The following is a 5,632-nucleotide window of genomic DNA, read 5'->3' as shown; positions in this document are numbered from 1 at the left end:
GAGAATTAAAAAATATGCAAACTATGCTTAACTTTGCTGGAAGTGTTAGAAAGGGACTCACCCAGTAATAGAATTAACAAATGTAACATTTTGCTATGAAAATTGGTAATTACCTCAAATTTCTAGTCATTTTTGCTATATTTTTAAAATACTCGATAGTGATCCTTAAAGATAGTAAAAAGGAATTAGGCAATCAAAGAAGAGTAGAAGAGAATTTAGATATATGTGAATCATTTGGAAAGATAAAGGAATCTGAGGCATTTGGGCTTTGACTGGCCAGGTGAAAGGGAGCTAAGGTGAAGATGGTGGGAAGATGGTGGAGCTAACTGGGCCAGGTCTGAGGATCCTGAGTAGTCCTGCAGTGCTGTGTACAGACATCTGATTTACAGAGCAGAGAACATTTTTGGACTAAGTATTTCCAAGTAAACAAGGATCTTGCCAAGGTTTTTCTATGTAAACTGTCAACTTACGCTGCATCTCCAAAGCCATGACTATGTAGGGAATCAATACATCTATTCAGTCTTTTCGTGTCACTTGGCCTGTTTCATTGCCAGTAAATCTGGAGCTCAGATATATTCTTTGATACTCACCAACTTTCATCTTATGGTGGGCTTTCTACAGAGTTCTTTTTTTTTTTTTTTTTAAAGATTATTTATTTATTTATTTGAGACAGAGAGAATGAGAGAGAGAGAGCACATGGGAGGGGGGAGGGTCAGAGGGAGAAGCAGGCTCCCTGCCGAGCAGGGAGCCCGATGCGGGACTCGATCCAGGGACTCCAGGACCATGACCTGAGCTGAAAGCAGTCGCTTAACCAACTGAGCCACCCAGGCGCCCCTACAGAGTTCTTCAGTGTTGATGTTTCCACTGCTAAGAGAAGGAGCCCAGTATTGCCAGGGACACCAGGGAAGCCTGAAAAGAAATACCCTCTTCCTTTGTTTCAGTAGATGCAATGTCTGTTGGAATACCTTCTTATGTCCAGAGTGCTAGTCCCTTGAGGTGAAGCTCAGAAATATCTCTTCTGTTGTTACTATGTACTGGTTGCCCCAGAATGGTTGAAGCTCTGCCTTTATACCCCCCATGCATAGACCTGGTGTTATAACTAAAATCTGCACACCAAAGCATTGTCACTGTTCATTTCTTCTGCACCCACCAGATCATAAGCATGTAAGAGCTACCCATCACATGTTGTAGCTAACCTTGATCCAATTCTTGTTCTTCTCACTGCTATTAGTGGAGATAATTATCTTACCACCTTAGTTCCCCAAAGAGAAAGATAAGATGACAAGTTTCTTGGAGTTATATTCAGTTAAGAGTGGTTCATTCCAGAGTGTTCTTCAGCATTATATTTCTTTATTTTCATTTATGCCGTCAGTTCTCCCAGGGCACCTAGATGGTTGCAGCAGGAGAGGGTCCAGGGTCTGCGTCCTTCTCTCTCAAATTGTCTTTCTCCACAACCCCACAACTGAGTGCAGGGCCTCGCATGCTGGCCTCAACTCTTCGTAGGCGTGTGGTAATATTTATCTGAGAAGCTTTGTTTACCTTGCTTTGTATATGTATTGTGATTAGAAAAACCTGAGTCATTCAGAAAGACTTGCTGGTAAAACAGATAAGAGTTTGTATCCTTCCTTTTTCTTGATTTCCACATGACATCACCTCGACCCCCACCTCGCAGCAACCGTCAGGCTTTGCATATCAGTAATTTATCTTTCTGAAGGAAAAAAAAAGTGCTACCTCACCACATAGCACAGAGACCCACATATTTATTAGTTTATATCTAAGGCACAGAGGCATAAACCTCAAGAAGTCTGTGGTCTCCTGGGGAAAGTGAAATCTGAATAAATGTTTATAAAATATTGTGATACCATATAGAAATATGGGCTGTAATAAAACAATACTTTGAAGACCTGTGGAAATAATACTTCCTAAAACAAATACGGCAGAACACAACCTTTAACGGATTAGGTTTATCTGTGCTGGACCAATTCAAATAGATTGTTTGGAAAAGCACAGAGCATGGAGTCAGGAAGTTTTTAGTCTTTCAGATTGGATCTGGAAATAATCTCCCCCCTTCTATATTTGCAGGTGCTTCTAAATTGAAATTATTCCACCTCCGCAAAAATGAAAGCCATCACACGTCTTCTTGTCTCAGCAACTTTTGCTGGGAAGTTGCCCAGACCTGAATAATATCAGGTCCTGTATTTTCCTTTATAAGAAAAAAAAAATTATATGACTCAATAAAAACCTTCCCTGAAGAACAGAATTATCGGATTTCAGTGACAATCTGTTATTGTGCTGTTTTCTAAATGAGTTGATTAAAATTCAAGGGATCCTAAGTTCTACATCTCCCCTCCCCCACATACTGCTCTCCTGTGTTTACCACCCAACTTGTTGAGTTACCTAACCAGAAAAGTTTTTTTTCCTTTGTATGAACCCTTTGAATGGAGAGAATGAAGTGAGACAGTTATAAATGAATCTAAGTGTTAAAACTCTTATCTAATTTTTTTTTTTTTTAGCATTCAAAATCAATGTTCAAATTTCCCGCTACATTTCAAAAAAAAAAAAAAACCAGGATACACTACCATGGTTCAATATTTTTATTCTAAAACATATTAAATTTAAATTAAACTCAAAATGGAAGAGGAGGAGATAGAGGCAGAAAAGGAGACGCTCGATTTTCCTCACTTCATAGGTGAGAAGGTTATGACATAAAGTTAGTGATTTTCTAAGTGTCACCAAGCACCTGCTGGAGTTATATCCATTTGAACCAACTTCTGTTCCCAAGCCTATTCTCTTTAAGAATCACCAAGGTGGCAGTTACTATATCTAGATATTATTCTAAGCACTTGACAAATGTCATAATCCTATGAAGTGGTACAGTCATTATCCCCATTTTGCAGATGGGGAGACAGGAACAGAGCATCTCTAGATAGCAGAGCTGGGATTCAGACCTGTGTCATCTGAACGTAGCTGCCAGGCTCTTACCCTCTGTGCTATACTGTCTTCCCATTGTGCTGGAGGTTTTTAATCATACCTATGTTCTCGAATCATATGGAATATTTTAAAAACCTCTGGCCTCAATTCGGATCCATGAAGTGAGAATCTACGGGGGTTAGACCAGAGGACAGGTATATTTTCAAAGCCCCCAGTTGATTCCATACCAGGAAGTTTCAGGAGAGCACAGTGGACAAGAGCAAGAACTGTATAATCTGATGATCTGGGTTCAATTTTTAATCTTTTCACCCAGTAGAATTGTAATGATGAGGAAGTTACTTTGCTTGCTGTGTCTTGGTTTTCTCATCTATCAATTGGGTATAGTAATATATCATACCTACTTGATGGGTTTGCTGTGGGGTTAATATTTAACAATTACGTCACATTTACTGGCATGTGATAAACAGTAGATATTAACTAAGAAGAGCTTCTTGTATCCTTTCATGGGGAAATGAATAGATCTGGAGAGGGTTTGGGCTCCAGTCATTTGATGGGATATGGTAGGATAATGCAGGTTGATGATCTGGATTCTGCTTATTCTCTATTTTACAGTATTTTGTTTCATGGTTTTTAGGATGTCCAAAGTCATTCCTGGAGTGATTTAGGAAGTCCATGAATGTTGATTCATAACTCTGACTCACATGTTATAATTACTATTTTTATTTTATATAACTTTTATTAAATGTCTATAATTAAAATTTGAGTATAATTTATATGCATCAAATACTGGTTAAGCAGTGGACACATGTTATTCAGTTAAATATTTGTGTTGTCTCTATGAATTAGTTACATGTTTTTCAAATTTTGCGAGGTAGGAAATTGAGACACAAAAGCTAATATGTTTTACAATATCAGGTCCTGTTTTTTCCCCCCAACTTGTTCTGTTCTCAACCACCATAACACATTTCAGGTTTTTCTTCCAACAGTATCTTAGTTCTGTAACTGATGTCTCGATTAGTCAACAATTGCCATGTAATGCTGCCTAACAAAAAATAGCACAAAACAAGACTCAGTGTCCTTATAAAAAGCATTGTTTTGTTTTTATTTTCTCATTCATGCAGCTGCAGCTTGGCACTGGTTGGACTTGCCTTTTTGGCTCTAAGCCTAGGGCAGGTTCATGTGAGCTTCATGCATCTCTCATTCTTCTGGGACTCTGGGTCACTTAGGACATGTTCTTCTGTGATCACAGCAGAAATGAAAGAGGGGCAAGCACAAAACCACTGCTTATAAGGCTTGGATCCAAGTTGGCCCACTGTCACTTCCACTCACACCATATTGATCAAGTACTGATGAGGAGGGATGCATTCTCTGCCTCTCGTAGGAGGAACTGCAAAGACAAATCGAAAAGAGCAGAGATGCAGGGAGTGGTAAAGAATCACAATCAATGATCAGTAATCCCCTTCAGTTAGTAAGTGGCATATCTAATAGTTGAAACTGAAATCTCTCTTAACACAGAATTGAGTATCTTTTGTGAAATCTTTTATTGAGAAATTAGGACTGATAATTTTGAAAGGCTGAGGAAAATGACCAAATGAATCCTCCTGGGCTCTTTTCCATTCCTTTTATCAGCTAAAGTTAGGATTAATAATTTTATTAGTTTTAGTTAATTTATAGGATCCCCAAAATTTGAATGTTTACCAATTGGTAATTCATAGGATTACCTATCTATATAAGGTCAGAGGTATACATGTTAGAAGCAAGCATACATGCACATACAATTACTTTGAAGATTATAGTAATGGTAGGCTATTTCTCCTTCTCTCTCTCTCTCTCTCTCGGCTCTTTTCAGTTGATTGCATGAGAGAGTTACACTAGTTCAAGTTAAAAGCAAACCCCAAATGGTTACATTATACCAGCTGTGAGTTTTTTAAACTTATGACAAGGGACAGAAGGGAAATTCTTCTCATTACAAGGAAATCCTCACTTAAGCTTCAGTGAGCCAGAGCACTTAAAACTCATGAACCTTCAGCTGGTCGTCATCCTTAGCCAGTCCAGTCTCTACAAGGAACTGGCATATGTTCTTGCACTGGTCACCTATAGCTGAATTACTTCTCCACATTCTGTGCTCAATTACAGTACCATTGCAGGCAGATTTCTTAAATGCCTTTGCTAGTTTCTTTTTATCGTAATCATCAAGGATCCTTTGGACAGTAGTAAGGGTCTTCCTGCCATTTCTCTGTTGAATTCTTATGTGGATATAATTCTCAGTGCCAGCAGGAAGCAGATATCATCCTTACTTGAATCAGCAAAGGGGTCGAAAGAGTGGAGGTTCTGGATAATGGACATAAGGACAGAGGATAGGATTTCTTTTCCTCCATGGAAAAGAGGGAAGGCGGCTGCAGGAGAAGGCAGGGGGGGCTAGGGAAGGGGTGTAGGGGGGTGGGGCCGGAGCCTCAGGAAGGGAAGGAGCTCAAGGGGGAGGCTGTTGCATCCTCCGTGGTTGGCGGCTGTGCAATGACTGGGGCCTTGCCTTCTCTTTTAAACTTTATACCCACTAATACTATAAGCTCTACTTGCATTTTGGAAATCAGGTTTGCATTTTTCAGTGCATCGATGGAGGTAGTTCTAGCTTGCTTTCTATAGTATGTCAATGGAGATACAGCTCTTCATTTTTGTATATATCCCAGTGCATTCGTTAATG

The 5,632-nt window shown here is 39.3% G+C and overlaps 1 pseudogene; it reads right to left on the bottom strand.

Annotated features, from left to right (window-relative positions):
• Positions 1–4,939: 4,939 nt before the first annotated feature.
• On the bottom strand, positions 4,940–5,277 carry LOC123853525 (eukaryotic translation initiation factor 1-like; annotated as a pseudogene).
• Positions 5,278–5,632: the final 355 nt, after the last annotated feature.

The sequence above is a fragment of the Mirounga angustirostris genome, unplaced genomic scaffold, assembly GCF_029215605.1.
Source record: "Mirounga angustirostris isolate CCGP_5_RB_7025 unplaced genomic scaffold, mMirAng1.0.hap1 SCAF_17, whole genome shotgun sequence".
Classification (NCBI taxonomy): domain Eukaryota; kingdom Metazoa; phylum Chordata; class Mammalia; order Carnivora; family Phocidae; genus Mirounga; species Mirounga angustirostris.
This window is presented reverse-complemented; position numbering and strand designations above follow the sequence as displayed.